Genomic DNA, 18,782 nt, shown 5'->3' with positions numbered 1-18,782 from the left:
TGTGAGCCTTGCCCACATCCCACCATAGCCTCAAGGAGGGGAAGCCCCCCTGCTTCCTTCTCCAGCTGGCCCAGAAACGACCGAACGAATCCCGGAACCGCGCGTCCTCCAGCAGCAGGTTGTTAAAGTGCCAGTACGCGGACACCCCCCCGGCGCGCGGCGGCACGAGCTCCGCCCACACCAGGTGGTGGTCCGTGCACGGCACCGGCCGCACGGAAGCCGTCGGAACACAGGAGACGTACGCTCGGGAAATGTAGAGGCGGTCGATCCTGGACGCTCCTCCCCCAGACCTCACAAAGGTGAAGGCGCTAGAGTCGGGATGGAGATTACGCCAGACGTCCACCAAGTCGAGGGACCCGACCAGGTCCCTCAACTTCCCCACCGACGCCGGGCTCGGCTGGGTACCCGTGCGGTCCCTCGCCTCGAGGGTACAATTAAAATCCCCCCCGAGGACGACGCAAAAGAGTGGACACTTCTTCAAAGAAGCGCGCTTGCTGCGCACCGGCCCCGGGGGCGTACACGTTCACTAGATGGAACGGCACGCCCCCCAGGCGAACGGTGACCTGGAGCAAGCGGCCCGGCACGAGCTCCTTGACCCCCAAGATCTCCGGCTGAAAATGCGGGGCCAACAAGATAGCCACCCCACTGGAAACACTGGAGAGGTGACTCATGTTGACCCCTCCTTGCCACTCCAGGAGCCACGTGGCCTCGTCTCCCGGAACGGTGTGGGTTTCTTGCAGGAAGCACACCGCATACTTCCCGTCCCGAAGGACCGAAAAGTTTTCAAATCTGCGGCTAGCTCCCCTGCTGCCGTTGACGTTGAGGCTGGCTGTGGTTATCTTCATTTCAGAAGCACAACCAACCCCTACTTAAAACTAACGGGGGAAGGGAGGGCGGCCGCTAGTCGACCGCCACTCCCTTAGCAGCCCGGTGAGGAATGCTCGGAACCGACACAGCTCGGACGGGCTCACGCCCGCGTCCGCACCCATGGTCTTGTAGGCGACGCGGGCCGACCCGACGAGCAGCGCCAGCCCCGACCATCTGTCGAGGGCCTGCTGGGTCCTGCGGCGACCCTGGCTCGTGGCCACAAATTCCCGGAGCTCCCTGATGGGAATAAGAACGAGGGGGGGCCCGGCGAGGGGCGCGAGGTCATCCATCGCCTCGTCGGCGATGGACTCTAAGTCTTCCTCCGCCCCCACCACCGAGTCCCCGTCCTCCTCCGGGGGGTCGCCACCGGCGGCCGAACCGTCCGCCACGCAGTGCGCGTCGGGCGGCCCGGCCGCGACAGCCGGCCCCGCCTCCACCCCGATCCCACCCCCAGGATCGGTAGCGGAGGATTCCCCCCCGGGCTCCTTTAGGGGGGCCGGGCCAGAAGGCGGCGGCGGGCCGGAGACCCCCTCCGCCCCAGGCACCGGAACGACCGGAGAGACCGGAGAGACGGGAGAACACGTGTACCCGATCATCTCCAAGTCGCCCGGCGCCGGAGACACAGACGGAGGGTCCCCCTCCGCCACGCCACCGGCCTCCGACCCAGCAGATGGGGTAATTTTCCCACAAACCTCGACGAAGTCGAACAGCACCTGGGAAAGGTCCGGGCCGCTCTGGGCGAGCTCATCATCAGAGGACTCGCCCGGCCCGGTCCCCTGGCCGCCCGACCCGTCGAGGGGCAAAGCCACCAGCAGTGGATCTATTTCCGCCGCGGCTCGTTCCGCGACCCCCCCCACGGGCAGGGTCTCGTCCCCATCCCCGGGAGGCACGAGCCGGGCAGACGCTTCTGCCTCAGCCTCCTCAGGGACAGGCGACCCCTGCCGTTCGCCCGTAATGGTGTCAGCGGTGGGGTGGGGCGCAGCGCCCGCGGCGGGCGACGACTCCCCCTGACCGGAGGGACCTTCCTCCTCCCGGTCCTCCTCCTCATCCAGGGGGTCGCGCCTTCTTTTGAGCGCGGAGGGGTAAAGGGAGGCCTCCATTTCTTCAGGGGCCTCCCCTGCTCCTTCTGGAGGAGCGAGTTCTTTGGGACCCCCGGGCCCGAGCCCGGCCGCAGGTTCTGGCATTACCGCCTCGGCGGTCGCGGCCACAGGCTCGGCCACGAGGGCCCCCCCCCTCCGCACTCCGCGATTATCGCGGCGACGCTCTCCGGCGTCAGGGGCTCCATATTGTGGGGGACGCCCTCCACGGGGGGACCCACCCTACGGTGTTTAGTTTTGCCCAGCGCCTTCTTCGCGACCGGACCTCCCTCCTCCCCCCCGCCGGAGGCCTGGATGACGACGGCCTCCGACGACGACCGCGCCCCGTTAGCTTTTGTTCGGGAGGGGGCGCGGCTAGACCCGGAGGGAGGAGCGGCGGCGGCGCCAGCCTTGGTCGCGCCGGATGACTTGGCGGCCTTGGAGGCGGGGCAGTTTTTCCGCACGTGCCCCACCTCCCTACAGGCGTGGCACCGCACGCCGTCCGTGGTCCAAAAGACGCGGTACGGGGTCCCCCCGTGGAGGACCGTGAAAGCCCCGTCCGTCTCCCCCTCCCGCGCCAGCTGGACAAAGGCCTGGCGCCGGAAGGAGAAGACATGGCGAAGGCTGCCTTCCCGGAGCCCGAGCGGGATCGGGGAAATCCCCGACCTCACCTCCCCGAGTTGACGTAGGTGGGGGAGGAGGAGCTCACCGGTGATATAGGGCGGGACATTCGACAAGACGACCCTCTGCGCGGTGGCCTCCAGCGGGTCCACCGGCAGGAAAGTCCTGCCCACGGTGAGCCCCTGGGCGATGGCCAGGGCCACCGCCCGCTCGGACTCCAGGAAGAAGACAGCCTTCCCGTACATTTTTGAGGCGGCGACTATGGCCGGAGGGCCGACAACCCCGGCCATAGCCTTCACGCACGCCTCAATAGTCATGTCGGGGTGGGTGTAGCTCTTCACCCCGAGCTTGATGGTCATCAAGCAGAACGGCGACGGGGCAGCAGCAGCAGCGGGAGCGGCCGAGGCTTTGGCCGCCGCCGCCGCATAAGTTCTCGCCGGCCCCGTCGCCGCCGCGGATGTAGATGCCATAGTGGGGTGGATCTTAAAAAAGAGCTACACACACCCCAAAAGTCACAGGCCTGAAGGTGTTAATGGCCTCGGTTTTTAGAAGTCTTCCCAGAGCAGAGGGAGTGTAAATTAACTGGGCAGCCTCTCCCCTTAATGGTGTCAATTGGGAGAGGGCCCTTCCTTCCCTCTGCTCAATGGGTAATTAGGAAAGAATTAAAGAGGTGCCTTTTGGAGAGGCAGAGAGAGGACAAGGAGAGAGAAAGAGGGGGATGGGAAGGAGGGGGGCCGCAAAGGCAGGGTCTCCACTCAAGGTGTTGGTCGGTGGGTGGGCGTCAGCTGGGTGCACTCCCCCGATGGAAATACAAAGTCTTAAGCAGCTCTTCGGGCAGGGGGAGAAGACGTCTTCACTTGGGCAGGCTGGAAAAAGCCCAGGCTCAGCCCACACAGGTCTTCTCGACGTGCAGAAACAAGCTTCACCTGGGCAGGCTCCAGCCAACCCAGGCCAGGCTTCCGGCCCGTCTTCCTTCCTCCCCCCGCCTACAATGCAAAGTCTTTAGGGGAGTGCACAAAGACACCCACCTGCAGATGTTTTGAAAGTTGCAGCAGCTCCTCCCCTCCTTCCGAGTTGTAGCTGAGTGGTATTCTCTCCCCTCTCTCCCTCTCCTGGGCTGGAGGCCAAGTTGGGAGGCAGTGATGGAAGGCCTCCTGTAGTTGTAAAACTGGCCTCCTCCTCTGTCCTCTACTCCTCCCTCTCCAGGCACCTCTGTAGATGGTTTTAGGTTGCTGGTAGTGGTGGCCTGGGGTCACTCCTTCCTCTCCACTCCCAGGCCAAGGCAACCACCACCTCCTAAGCACCAGCAGCAGGAACAGCAACAACACAACCTGCTCCACAGGCAGCAAGGAACAGACTGAGCACCTTCACTTGTCCTCTTTTAATAAACCCAAAAATAAACCCTTAAACAAATAAACCCTTTAAATAACCCGATTAATCAAATTAAAATTTGGCCTCTTAAATCGATTACGCACTCCAGTCCCCGCGGCGCCCACCGGTCACGAAAGAGCTCGAGCTCGCCGGCGGACACCGCGTGCTCCATCTCCAGGGCCACCCGGCCGCGAACATGGCCGCGGAAGAGAGGGAGGCAATCCGGCCGGACGACCCCCTCGGCCGCCCGCTGCCTGGACCAATTAATGGCTTTCTTGGCCAGGCCCAGGAGCAGGCCCACGAGGAGGTCCTCCGACCTGGCCGCTCCCCTCCGCACGGGGTGACCGTAGATCAAGAGCGTGGGACTGAAGTGCAACCAAAATTTGAGGAGCAGCCCCTTCAAATAGTGAAAGAGGGGCTGCAACCTCCCACACTCGATATACACATGGAACACGGACTCCTCCAGACCGCAGAACAAACAGGCGGCCCGGGAGTCCGTGAACCTGCTTAAAAACCTATTGCACGGGACTGCTCTGTGCAACACCCTCCAGGCCAAGTCCCCGATAGAACAGGGGAAGACTCCCGCATAGAGAGCCCCCCATTGGGGACCTCCGCCTCCGTCCGGAGGTAAAACGGCACGCCACGGCGTGTCCGGACGGCAGGCGAAGATGGCAAAGTGGAAGGTGTGCAAGAGCAGCCCGTACAGGAAACCCCTCCGCGCAGAATGAAAAAGCACGGAGGGTATTTCCTCGAGACGGCTCAAGTTGTGAGGCGCCGATCCCCGAGGGGAGTCTCGGGGCAAGGCGCCGATAAGGAATTCCATCCGAACGGGAGTAAGCTCGGATGGGATCTCCCCACGTGCCCGAGCCGCCTCGACGCACCTCGTGGCGCCGGGGGGCAACATCGCTTTCACCGCCCCGATGGCATCGACCGCGAGCCGGACGTCGACCCACGACATGCGTCGCGCCAGCTCCTCTGGCGCCATCCAGCCCGCTCCTCCGCCATCGAGTAGGTCCCCGACTCTAGTCACCCTGCCAGGCACAGCCCTGCGCTCCGCCAGCCACCCGAACTCGCGGACGTGGAGGTGCGGATTCCTGAACAGCGGCTCCCGGAGGACAGCCGCCGCTCCTGACGGGGGAGAGCTCCGCCTGGAGGCGACGGAGTTCCAAACCCATAGTAGTTCCTGGTAAAAGACAGGCAGCTCCCGCAGGCTCTCACGCCTGCCGCTCACCTCCAAAAACAGGAGCTGCGTGTCGTAATTGAGGCCGTGCAGCTGGCGGAAAAAATACGTCGCCAGCGCACACCATCTTGGAGGATTCTCGACGTACAGGTATCTCTGCAGCGTCCGAAGACGGAAAGTCGCAGCCTGGGTGCGGAGGCACACCAACGCCTGACCGCCCTCCTTAAGCGGGAGACTCAGAACCGCGGCAGCGACCCAGTGTATCCTGTTGTTCCAGAAGAAGTCGACGAGCTTCTTCTGTATCTTGGCGACAAACGCAGGGGGGGGGATCAGAGTAACCAACCGGTACCACAACATGGCGGCCACCAGTTGGTTTATGACCAACGCCCGACCCCTGTAGGACAACACTCGGAGCAATCCTGTCCAGCGTCCTAAGCGAGCGGTGACTTTGGCCTCCAGCTCGTGCCAGTTCGCCGGCCAGGCGTCCTCGGCCGGGCTGAGGTAGACTCCCAAGTAGAGGAGGTGCGTGGTACTCCAGGCGAAGGGCCCGAACTCCTCCGGCAGAGAGTCCACCTGCCACTGACCCACCAGGAGTCCAGAACATTTCCCCCAGTTGATCCTGGCGGAGGATGCGTCCGAGTAAATCTGCTGGCATTCCCGCATCCTCCGCAAGTCAACGGGATCCGTGACCACGAGGAGCACGTCATCGGCGTAAGCCGAGAGGACCACCTCCACGCCCGGCCCTCGCAGAGCCAATCCCGCCAACCTCTTCCGCAAGAGGCGCAGGAAAGGCTCCACGCAAATGGCATATAACTGGCCGGACATGGGGCATCCCTGACGCACCCCCCTCCCGAAGCGAAGGGGCGCCGTCAAGGACCCGTTAACTTTAATCAGACACTCCGCGGCAGCGTACAGAAGTCGGATCCGGGCGACGAAATGCGTCCCGAACCCGAAAGCGCGCAGAGTCCCGAAAAGATACTCGTGATCCACCCTGTCGAACGCCTTCTCCTGATCCAGGGAAAGGAAGGCGACCGACAGACCAGCCCTCTGGGAATGGTGGACCAGGTCCCGGACCAGATGGATGTTATCGTGAATGGTCCGGCCCGGGACCGTGTAGGACTGGTCGGGATGGATCATGCGGGCCAGCACGGCGCCAAGGCGAACAGACATGGCCCTGGCAAAGATTTTGTAATCCGTGCTGAGGAGGGAGACCGGGCGCCAGTTCTTGAGGAGGCGGAGATCACCCCTCTTAGGCAGCAGGACGATCACCGCCCTGCGCCACGAGAGGGGCATCTCCCCGGTCGCCAGACATTCCCCCAGGACCCGCACGTAGTCGCCCCCCAGGACGCCCCAGAACGCCCTGTGGAACTCCACGGTCAGCCCGTCCAGCCCCGGGGACTTCCCCCTAGAGAGCTGGCGGAGGGCGCCGGACAGCTCCTCCAAACTCAGAGGAGCGTCCAGTTTTTCGGCACCCTCCAGGCCGACCTTCGGCAGCTCCTCCCACAAAACTCCGCGCGCGTCCTCGGTGGACGGATCCGGAGAGAACAGAGCCCCGTAATAGGCGCGGGTCTCCGCGCGGATTCCCTCCGGATCCGAGACCGGAGATCCGTCGTCGGCCAGCAGCTCCAAAAGCTGCTTACGGACCCCCCGTCTTTTTTCCAGCGAGTAGAAGAAGGGGGAGCCGCGGTCCAGGTCCCGCAGGAACTGGATCCGCGACCTCACGTACGCGCCTCGGGACCCGACGAGCCGCAGGTCCTTCAGCGCGCCCTTCTTCTCTTCGTACGCCAGCCGCAGGGCCGGGTCCTCGGCGACTTGACCGAGACGGGACTCCAGGTCGAGCACCTCCTTCTCCAACTGCCCGACCCGGGCCTCCCGCCTCTTGGTCGACCCCTTCGCGTACTCCTGACAGAAGAGACGGATGTGAGCCTTGCCCACATCCCACCATAGCCTCAAGGAGGGGAAGCCCCCCTGCTTCCTTCTCCAGCTGGCCCAGAAACGACCGAACGAATCCCGGAACCGCGCGTCCTCCAGCAGCAGGTTGTTAAAGTGCCAGTACGCGGACACCCCCCCGGCGCGCGGCGGCACGAGCTCCGCCCACACCAGGTGGTGGTCCGTGCACGGCACCGGCCGCACGGAAGCCGTCGGAACACAGGAGACGTACGCTCGGGAAATGTAGAGGCGGTCGATCCTGGACGCTCCTCCCCCAGACCTCACAAAGGTGAAGGCGCTAGAGTCGGGATGGAGATTACGCCAGACGTCCACCAAGTCGAGGGACCCGACCAGGTCCCTCAACTTCCCCACCGACGCCGGGCTCGGCTGGGTACCCGTGCGGTCCCTCGCCTCGAGGGTACAATTAAAATCCCCCCCGAGGACGACGCAAAAGAGTGGACACTTCTTCAAAGAAGCGCGCTTGCTGCGCACCGGCCCCGGGGGCGTACACGTTCACTAGATGGAACGGCACGCCCCCCAGGCGAACGGTGACCTGGAGCAAGCGGCCCGGCACGAGCTCCTTGACCCCCAAGATCTCCGGCTGAAAATGCGGGGCCAACAAGATAGCCACCCCACTGGAAACACTGGAGAGGTGACTCATGTTGACCCCTCCTTGCCACTCCAGGAGCCACGTGGCCTCGTCTCCCGGAACGGTGTGGGTTTCTTGCAGGAAGCACACCGCATACTTCCCGTCCCGAAGGACCGAAAAGTTTTCAAATCTGCGGCTAGCTCCCCTGCTGCCGTTGACGTTGAGGCTGGCTGTGGTTATCTTCATTTCAGAAGCACAACCAACCCCTACTTAAAACTAACGGGGGAAGGGAGGGCGGCCGCTAGTCGACCGCCACTCCCTTAGCAGCCCGGTGAGGAATGCTCGGAACCGACACAGCTCGGACGGGCTCACGCCCGCGTCCGCACCCATGGTCTTGTAGGCGACGCGGGCCGACCCGACGAGCAGCGCCAGCCCCGACCATCTGTCGAGGGCCTGCTGGGTCCTGCGGCGACCCTGGCTCGTGGCCACAAATTCCCGGAGCTCCCTGATGGGAATAAGAACGAGGGGGGGCCCGGCGAGGGGCGCGAGGTCATCCATCGCCTCGTCGGCGATGGACTCTAAGTCTTCCTCCGCCCCCACCACCGAGTCCCCGTCCTCCTCCGGGGGGTCGCCACCGGCGGCCGAACCGTCCGCCACGCAGTGCGCGTCGGGCGGCCCGGCCGCGACAGCCGGCCCCGCCTCCACCCCGATCCCACCCCCAGGATCGGTAGCGGAGGATTCCCCCCCGGGCTCCTTTAGGGGGGCCGGGCCAGAAGGCGGCGGCGGGCCGGAGACCCCCTCCGCCCCAGGCACCGGAACGACCGGAGAGACCGGAGAGACGGGAGAACACGTGTACCCGATCATCTCCAAGTCGCCCGGCGCCGGAGACACAGACGGAGGGTCCCCCTCCGCCACGCCACCGGCCTCCGACCCAGCAGATGGGGTAATTTTCCCACAAACCTCGACGAAGTCGAACAGCACCTGGGAAAGGTCCGGGCCGCTCTGGGCGAGCTCATCATCAGAGGACTCGCCCGGCCCGGTCCCCTGGCCGCCCGACCCGTCGAGGGGCAAAGCCACCAGCAGTGGATCTATTTCCGCCGCGGCTCGTTCCGCGACCCCCCCCACGGGCAGGGTCTCGTCCCCATCCCCGGGAGGCACGAGCCGGGCAGACGCTTCTGCCTCAGCCTCCTCAGGGACAGGCGACCCCTGCCGTTCGCCCGTAATGGTGTCAGCGGTGGGGTGGGGCGCAGCGCCCGCGGCGGGCGACGACTCCCCCTGACCGGAGGGACCTTCCTCCTCCCGGTCCTCCTCCTCATCCAGGGGGTCGCGCCTTCTTTTGAGCGCGGAGGGGTAAAGGGAGGCCTCCATTTCTTCAGGGGCCTCCCCTGCTCCTTCTGGAGGAGCGAGTTCTTTGGGACCCCCGGGCCCGAGCCCGGCCGCAGGTTCTGGCATTACCGCCTCGGCGGTCGCGGCCACAGGCTCGGCCACGAGGGCCTCCCCCCTCCGCACTCCGCGATTATCGCGGCGACGCTCTCCGGCGTCAGGGGCTCCATATTGTGGGGGACGCCCTCCACGGGGGGGGACGCCCTCCACGGGGGGACCCACCCTACGGTGTTTAGTTTTGCCCAGCGCCTTCTTCGCAACCGGACCTCCCTCCTCCCCCCCGCCGGAGGCCTGGATGACGACGGCCTCCGACGACGACCGCGCCCCGTTAGCTTTTGTTCGGGAGGGGGCGCGGCTAGACCCGGAGGGAGGAGCGGCGGCGGCGCCAGCCTTGGTCGCGCCGGATGACTTGGCGGCCTTGGAGGCGGGGCAGTTTTTCCGCACGTGCCCCACCTCCCTACAGGCGTGGCACCGCACGCCATCCGTGGTCCAAAAGACGCGGTACGGGGTCCCCCCGTGGAGGACCGTGAAAGCCCCGTCCGTCTCCCCCTCCCGCGCCAGCTGGACAAAGGCCTGGCGCCGGAAGGAGAAGACATGGCGAAGGCTGCCTTCCCGGAGCCCGAGCGGGATCGGGGAAATCCCCGACCTCACCTCCCCGAGTTGACGTAGGTGGGGGAGGAGGAGCTCACCGGTGATATAGGGCGGGACATTCGACAAGACGACCCTCTGCGCGGTGGCCTCCAGCGGGTCCACCGGCAGGAAAGTCCTGCCCACGGTGAGCCCCTGGGCGATGGCCAGGGCCACCGCCCGCTCGGACTCCAGGAAGAAGACAGCCTTCCCGTACATTTTTGAGGCGGCGACTATGGCCGGAGGGCCGACAACCCCGGCCATAGCCTTCACGCACGCCTCAATAGTCATGTCGGGGTGGGTGTAGCTCTTCACCCCGAGCTTGATGGTCATCAAGCGGAACGGCGACGGGGCAGCAGCAGCAGCGGGAGCGGCCGAGGCTTTGGCCGCCGCCGCCGCATAAGTTCTCGCCGGCCCCGTCGCCGCCGCGGATGTAGATGCCATAGTGGGGTGGATCTTAAAAAAGAGCTACACACACCCCAAAAGTCACAGGCCTGAAGGTGTTAATGGCCTCGGTTTTTAGAAGTCTTCCCAGAGCAGAGGGAGTGTAAATTAACTGGGCAGCCTCTCCCCTTAATGGTGTCAATTGGGAGAGGGCCCTTCCTTCCCTCTGCTCAATGGGTAATTAGGAAAGAATTAAAGAGGTGCCTTTTGGAGAGGCAGAGAGAGGACAAGGAGAGAGAAAGAGGGGGATGGGAAGGAGGGGGGCCGCAAAGGCAGGGTCTCCACTCAAGGTGTTGGTCGGTGGGTGGGCGTCAGCTGGGTGCACTCCCCCGATGGAAATACAAAGTCTTAAGCAGCTCTTCGGGCAGGGGGAGAAGACGTCTTCACTTGGGCAGGCTGGAAAAAGCCCAGGCTCAGCCCACACAGGTCTTCTCGACGTGCAGAAACAAGCTTCACCTGGGCAGGCTCCAGCCAACCCAGGCCAGGCTTCCGGCCCGTCTTCCTTCCTCCCCCCGCCTACAATGCAAAGTCTTTAGGGGAGTGCACAAAGACACCCACCTGCAGATGTTTTGAAAGTTGCAGCAGCTCCTCCCCTCCTTCCGAGTTGTAGCTGAGTGGTATTCTCTCCCCTCTCTCCCTCTCCTGGGCTGGAGGCCAAGTTGGGAGGCAGTGATGGAAGGCCTCCTGTAGTTGTAAAACTGGCCTCCTCCTCTGTCCTCTACTCCTCCCTCTCCAGGCACCTCTGTAGATGGTTTTAGGTTGCTGGTAGTGGTGGCCTGGGGTCACTCCTTCCTCTCCACTCCCAGGCCAAGGCAACCACCACCTCCTAAGCACCAGCAGCAGGAACAGCAACAACACAACCTGCTCCACAGGCAGCAAGGAACAGACTGAGCACCTTCACTTGTCCTCTTTTAATAAACCCAAAAATAAACCCTTAAACAAATAAACCCTTTAAATAACCCGATTAATCAAATTAAAATTTGGCCTCTTAAATCGATTACGCACTCCAGTCCCCGCGGCGCCCACCGGTCACGAAAGAGCTCGAGCTCGCCGGCGGACACCGCGTGCTCCATCTCCAGGGCCACCCGGCCGCGAACATGGCCGCGGAAGAGAGGGAGGCAATCCGGCCGGACGACCCCCTCGGCCGCCCGCTGCCTGGACCAATTAATGGCTTTCTTGGCCAGGCCCAGGAGCAGGCCCACGAGGAGGTCCTCCGACCTGGCCGCTCCCCTCCGCACGGGGTGACCGTAGATCAAGAGCGTGGGACTGAAGTGCAACCAAAATTTGAGGAGCAGCCCCTTCAAATAGTGAAAGAGGGGCTGCAACCTCCCACACTCGATATACACATGGAACACGGACTCCTCCAGACCGCAGAACAAACAGGCGGCCCGGGAGTCCGTGAACCTGCTTAAAAACCTATTGCACGGGACTGCTCTGTGCAACACCCTCCAGGCCAAGTCCCCGATAGAACAGGGGAAGACTCCCGCATAGAGAGCCCCCCATTGGGGACCTCCGCCTCCGTCCGGAGGTAAAACGGCACGCCACGGCGTGTCCGGACGGCAGGCGAAGATGGCAAAGTGGAAGGTGTGCAAGAGCAGCCCGTACAGGAAACCCCTCCGCGCAGAATGAAAAAGCACGGAGGGTATTTCCTCGAGACGGCTCAAGTTGTGAGGCGCCGATCCCCGAGGGGAGTCTCGGGGCAAGGCGCCGATAAGGAATTCCATCCGAACGGGAGTAAGCTCGGATGGGATCTCCCCACGTGCCCGAGCCGCCTCGACGCACCTCGTGGCGCCGGGGGGCAACATCGCTTTCACCGCCCCGATGGCATCGACCGCGAGCCGGACGTCGACCCACGACATGCGTCGCGCCAGCTCCTCTGGCGCCATCCAGCCCGCTCCTCCGCCATCGAGTAGGTCCCCGACTCTAGTCACCCTGCCAGGCACAGCCCTGCGCTCCGCCAGCCACCCGAACTCGCGGACGTGGAGGTGCGGATTCCTGAACAGCGGCTCCCGGAGGACAGCCGCCGCTCCTGACGGGGGAGAGCTCCGCCTGGAGGCGACGGAGTTCCAAACCCATAGTAGTTCCTGGTAAAAGACAGGCAGCTCCCGCAGGCTCTCACGCCTGCCGCTCACCTCCAAAAACAGGAGCTGCGTGTCGTAATTGAGGCCGTGCAGCTGGCGGAAAAAATACGTCGCCAGCGCACACCATCTTGGAGGATTCTCGACGTACAGGTATCTCTGCAGCGTCCGAAGACGGAAAGTCGCAGCCTGGGTGCGGAGGCACACCAACGCCTGACCGCCCTCCTTAAGCGGGAGACTCAGAACCGCGGCAGCGACCCAGTGTATCCTGTTGTTCCAGAAGAAGTCGACGAGCTTCTTCTGTATCTTGGCGACAAACGCAGGGGGGGGGATCAGAGTAACCAACCGGTACCACAACATGGCGGCCACCAGTTGGTTTATGACCAACGCCCGACCCCTGTAGGACAACACTCGGAGCAATCCTGTCCAGCGTCCTAAGCGAGCGGTGACTTTGGCCTCCAGCTCGTGCCAGTTCGCCGGCCAGGCGTCCTCGGCCGGGCTGAGGTAGACTCCCAAGTAGAGGAGGTGCGTGGTACTCCAGGCGAAGGGCCCGAACTCCTCCGGCAGAGAGTCCACCTGCCACTGACCCACCAGGAGTCCAGAACATTTCCCCCAGTTGATCCTGGCGGAGGATGCGTCCGAGTAAATCTGCTGGCATTCCCGCATCCTCCGCAAGTCAACGGGATCCGTGACCACGAGGAGCACGTCATCGGCGTAAGCCGAGAGGACCACCTCCATGCCCGGCCCTCGCAGAGCCAATCCCGCCAACCTCTTCCGCAAGAGGCGCAGGAAAGGCTCCACGCAAATGGCATATAACTGGCCGGACATGGGGCATCCCTGACGCAGCCCCCTCCCGAAGCGAAGGGGCGCCGTCAAGGACCCGTTAACTTTAATCAGACACTCCGCGGCAGCGTACAGAAGTCGGATCCGGGCGACGAAATGCGTCCCGAACCCGAAAGCGCGCAGAGTCCCGAAAAGATACTCGTGATCCACCCTGTCGAACGCCTTCTCCTGATCCAGGGAAAGGAAGGCGACCGACAGACCAGCCCTCTGGGAATGGTGGACCAGGTCCCGGACCAGATGGATGTTATCGTGAATGGTCCGGCCCGGGACCGTGTAGGACTGGTCGGGATGGATCATGCGGGCCAGCACGGCGCCAAGGCGAACAGACATGGCCCTGGCAAAGATTTTGTAATCCGTGCTGAGGAGGGAGACCGGGCGCCAGTTCTTGAGGAGGCGGAGATCACCCTTCTTAGGCAGCAGGACGATCACCGCCCTGCGCCACGAGAGGGGCATCTCCCCGGTCGCCAGACATTCCCCCAGGACCCGCACGTAGTCGCCCCCCAGGACGCCCCAGAACGCCCTGTGGAACTCCACGGTCAGCCCGTCCAGCCCCGGGGACTTCCCCCTGGAGAGCTGGCGGAGGGCGCCGGACAGCTCCTCCAAACTCAGAGGAGCGTCCAGTTTTTCGGCGCCCTCCAGGCCGACCTTCGGCAGGTCCTCCCACAAAACTCCGCGCGCGTCCTCGCTGGACGGATCCGGAGAGAACAGAGCCCCGTAATAGGCGCGGGTCTCCGCGCGGATTCCCTCCGGATCCGAGACCGGAGATCCGTCGTCCGCCAGCAGCTCCAAAAGCTGCTTACGGACCCCCCGTCTTTTTTCCAGCGAGTAGAAGAAGGGGGAGCCGCGGTCCAGGTCCCGCAGGAACTGGATCCGCGACCTCACGTACGCGCCTCGGGACCCGACGAGCCACAGGTCCTTCAGCGCGCCCTTCTTCTCTTCGTACGCCAGCCGCAGGGCCGGGTCCTCGGCGACTTGACCGAGACGGGACTCCAGGTCGAGCACCTCCTTCTCCAACTGCCCGACCCGGGCCTCCCGCTTCTTGGTCGACCCCTTCGCGTACTCCTGACAGAAGAGACGGATGTGAGCCTTGCCCACATCCCACCATAGCCTCAAGGAGGGGAAGCCCCCCTGCTTCCTTCTCCAGCCGGCCCAGAAAAGACCGAACGAATCCCGGAACCGCGCGTCCTCCAGCAGCAGGTTGTTAAAGTGCCAGTACGCGGACCGCACCCCGGCGCGCGGCGGCACGAGCTCCGCCCACACCAGGTGGTGGTCCGTGCACGGCACCGGCCGCACGGAAGCCGTCGGAACGCAGGAGACGTACGCCCGGGAAATGTAGAGGCGGTCGATCCTGGACGCTCCTCCCCCAGACCTCACAAAAGTGAAGGCGCTGGAGTCGGGATGAAGATTACGCCAGACGTCCACCAAGTCGAGGGACCCGACCAGGTCCCTCAACTTCCCCACCGACGCCGGGCTCGGCTGGGTACCCGTGCGGTCCCTCGCCTCGAGGGTACAATTAAAATCCCCCCCGAGGATGACGCACTCGCCCGCGTCGATGGAGCCCAAAAGAGTGGACACTTCTTCAAAGAAGCGCGCTTGCTGCGCACCAGCCTGAGGGGCGTACACGTTCACTAGATGGAACGGCACGCCCCCCAGGCGAACAGTGACCTGGAGCAAGCGGCCCGGCACGAGCTCCTTGACCCCCAAGATCTCCGGCTGAAAATGCGGGGCCAACAAGATAGCCACCCCACTGGAAACACTGGAGAGGTGACTCATGTTGACCCCTCCTTGCCACTCCAGGAGCCACGTGGCCTCGTCTCCCGGAACGGTGTGGGTTTCTTGCAGGAAGCACACCGCATACTTCCCGTCCCGAAGGACCGAAAAGTTATTAAATCTGCGGCTAGCCTCCCTGCTGCCGTTGACGTTGAGGCTGGCTATGGTTATCTTCATTTCAGAAGCACAACCAACCCCTACTTAAACCTAACGGGGGAAGGGAGGGCGGCCGCTAGCCGACCGCCACTCCCTTAGCAGCCCGGTGAGGAATGCCCGGAACCGACACAGCTCGGACGGGCTCACGCCCGCGTCCGCACCCATGGTCTTATAGGCGACGCGGGCCGACCCGACGAGCAGCGCCAGCCCCGACCATCTGTCGAGGGCCTGCTGGGTCCTGCGGCGACCCTGGCTCGTGGCCACAAATTCCCGGAGCTCCCTGATGGGAATAAGAACGAGGGGGGTCCCGGCGAGGGGCGCGAGGTCATCCATCGCCTCGTCGGCGACGGACTCTAAGTCCTCCTCCGCCCCCACCACCGAGTCCCCGTCCTCCTCCGGGGGGTCGCCGCCGGCGGCCGAACCGTCCACCACGCAATGCGCGTCGGGCGGCCCGGCCGCGACAGCCGGCCCCGCCTCCGCCCGGATCCCACCCCCAGGATCGGTAGCGGAGGATTCCCCCCCGGGCTCCTCTAGGGGGGCCGGGCCAGCAGGCGGCGGCGGTTCGGAGATCCCCTCCGCCCCAGGCGCCGGAACGACCGGAGAGGCCGGAGAGATCGGAGAATACAAAAACCGGACCTCCTCCAAGTCGCCCGGCGCCGGAGACACAGTCCGAGGGCCCTCCTCAGCGACGCCACCGGCCTCCGACCCAGCAGACGGGGGAAAATTCTGACACACCTCGACGAGGTCGAGCAGCACCTGGGAAAAATCCGGTTCGTTCTGGGCGAGCTCGTCCTCAGACGACTCGCCCGACCCGGTCCCCTGGCCGCCCGACCCGTCGAGGGGCAATGCCACCAGCAATGGCTCAATAACCGCCGCGGGTTGTTCCGCGACCCCCCCCACGGGCAGGGTCTCGTCCCCATCCCCGGGAGGCACGAGCTGGGCAGACGCTTCTGCCTCAGCCTCCCCAGGGACAGGCGACCCCAGCCGTTCGCCCGTAATGGTGTTAGCGGTGGGGTGGGGCGCAGTGCCCGCGGCGGGCGACGACTCCCCCTGACCGGAGGGACCTTCCTCCTCCCGGTCCTCCTCCTCATCCAGGGGGTCGCGCCTTCTTTTCAGCGCGGAGGGGTAAAGGGAGGCCTCCATTTCCTCAGGGGCCTCCCCTGCTCCTTCTGGTGGAGCGAGTTCTTTGGGTCCCCCGGGCCCGAGCCCGGCCGCAGGTTCTGGCGTGACTGCCTCGGCGGTCGCGGCCACAGGCTCGGGCACGAGGTCCCCCCCACCTCCGCACTCCGCGATTATCGCGATTACGCGCTCGGGCGTCAGGGCCTCCAAATTCAGGGGGACGCCCTCCGCGGGGGGACCCACCCTACGGTTTCTGGTCTTGTCCCGCGCCTTCTTTCTGACCGGACCTCCCTCCTCCCCCCCGCCGGAGGCCTGGATGTCGTCGGCCTCCGACGACGACCGCGCCCCGGTAGCATTCGATTGAGCGGGGGCGCGGCTAGACCCGGAAGGAGGAGCGGCGACGGCGCCAGCCTTGGCCACGCCAGATGACTTGGCGGCCTTGGAGGCGGGGCAGTTTTTCCGCACGTGCCCCACCTCCCTACAGGCGTGGCACCGCACGCCGTCCGACGTCCAGAAGACGCGGTACGAGGTCCCCCCGTGGAGGACCGTGAAAGCCCCGTCCGTCTCCCCCTCCCGCGCCAGCTGGACAAAGGCCTGGCGCCAGAAGGAGAAGACATGGCGAAGGCTGCTCTCCCGGAGTCCGAGCGGGATCGGGGAAATCCCCGACCTCACCTCCCCGAGTTGGTGTAGGTGGGGGAGGAGGAGCTCACCGGTGATAAAGGGCGGGACGTTTGATAACACCACCCTCTGCGCGGTGGCCTCCAGCGGGTCCACCGGCAGGAAAGTCCCGCCCACGGTGAGCCCCTGAGCGATGGCCAGGGCCACCGCCCGCTCGGACTCCAGGAAGAAGACAGCCTTCCCGTACATTTTTGAGGCGGCGACTATGGCCGGAGGGCCGACAACCCCGGCCATAGCCTTCACGCACGCCTCAATAGTCATGTCGGGGTGGGTGTAGCTCTTCACCCCGAGCTTGATGGTCATCAAGCGGAACGGCGACGGGGCAGCAGCAGCAGCGGGAGCGGCCGAGGCTTTGGCCGCCGCCACCGCATAAGTTCTCGCCGGCCCCGTCGCCGCCGCGGATGTAGATGCCATAGTGGGGTGGATCTTAAAAAAGAGCTACACACACCCCAAAAGTCACAGGCCTGAAGGTGTTAATGGCCTCGGTTATTATGTTTTTCCCAGAGCAGAGGGAGTGTAAATTAACTGGCCCGCCTCTCCCCTTGATGGTATTAATTGGGAGGGGGGCCCTTCCTTCCCTCTGCTCAATGGGTAATTAGAAAAAATAAGAAAAAGAGGTGCCTTTTGGAGAGGCAGAGAGAGGACAAGGAGAGAGAAAGAGGGGGATGGGAAGGAGGGGGGGCCGCAAAGGCAGGGTCTCCACTTAAGGTGTTGGTCGGTGGGTGGGCGTCGGCTGGGTGCACTCCCCCCGATGGAAAACAAAGTCTTAAGCAGCTCTTCGGGCAGGGGGAGAAGACGTCTTCACCTGGGCAGGCTGGAAAAAGCCCAGGCTCAGCCCACACAGGTCTTCTCGACGTGCAGAAACAAGCTTCACCTGGGCAGGCTCCAGCCAACCCAGGCCAGGCTTCCGGCCCGTCTTCCTTCCTCCCCCCGCCTACAATGCAAAGTCTTTAGGGGAGTGCACAAAGACACCCACCTGCAGATGTTTGAAAGTTGCAGCAGCTCCTCCCCTCCTTCCGAGTTGAAGCCGAGTGGTATTCTCTCCCCTCTCTCCCTCTCCTGGGCTGGAGGCCAAGTTGGGAGGCAGTGATGGAAGGCCTCCTGTAGTTGTAAAACTGGCCTCCTCCTCTGTCCTCTACTCCTCCCTCTCCAGGCACCTCTGTAGATGGTTTTAGGTTGCTGGTAGTGGTGGCCTGGGGTCACTCCTTCCTCTCCACTCCCAGGCCAAGGCAACCACCACCTCCTAAGCAGCAGCACAACCTGCTCCACAGACAGCAAGGAACAGACTGATCACCTTCACTTGTCAGTCTCCTGTGTTCATTGTTCCTTGTCTTGTCCTCGATGCCTCTGGCCTCACCTGTGTCTTGTTAATGTATTTGTCTCCTCCTCTTTTTGTGCAACCAAAACAAGTTAACAAATAAACTAACAAAAATCCAATAACCCTTTTAAATAAACCTTCACCAATCAAATTAAAATGTGGTTGTCTAAACTAATTATGCACTCCAGTCCCCGCGGCGCCTGTATTTGTCTCCTCTCTTTTCATTGGACCCAAATAAAAAAGAAACAATTTCACAAATAAGGTGACAACAACCCAATTACCCTTTTAAATAACCCTCCACCAATCAAATTAAAATTTGGTTGTCCCGATTAACAATGCACTCCAGTCCCCGCGGCGCCCACTGGCCACGAAAGAGCTCGAGCGTGCCGGCGGACACCGCGTGCTCCATCTCTAGGGCCACCCGGGCGCGAACATGGCCACGGAAGAGGGGGAGGCAATCCGGTCGGACGACCCCCTCGCTCGCCCGCTGCCAGGACCAATTGATGGCTTTCTTGGCCAGGCCCAGGAGCAGGCCCACGAGGAGGTCCTCCGACCCGCCCGCTCCCCTCCGCACGGGGTGACCGTAGATCAGGAGCGTGGGACTGAAGTGCAACCAAAATTTGAGGAGCAGCCCCCTCAAAAAATGGAAGAGGGGCTGCAACCTCTCACACCCCGTGTAAACGTGAAAGACGGACTCCTCCAGACCGCAAAACAAACAGGCGGTCTGGGAGTC

The sequence above is a fragment of the Somniosus microcephalus genome, chromosome 4, assembly GCF_052327205.1.
Source record: "Somniosus microcephalus isolate GS21.2 chromosome 4, FLI_Smic_1.0, whole genome shotgun sequence".
Lineage (NCBI taxonomy): Eukaryota > Metazoa > Chordata > Chondrichthyes > Squaliformes > Somniosidae > Somniosus > Somniosus microcephalus.
Note: the sequence above shows the minus strand (reverse complement) of the source record.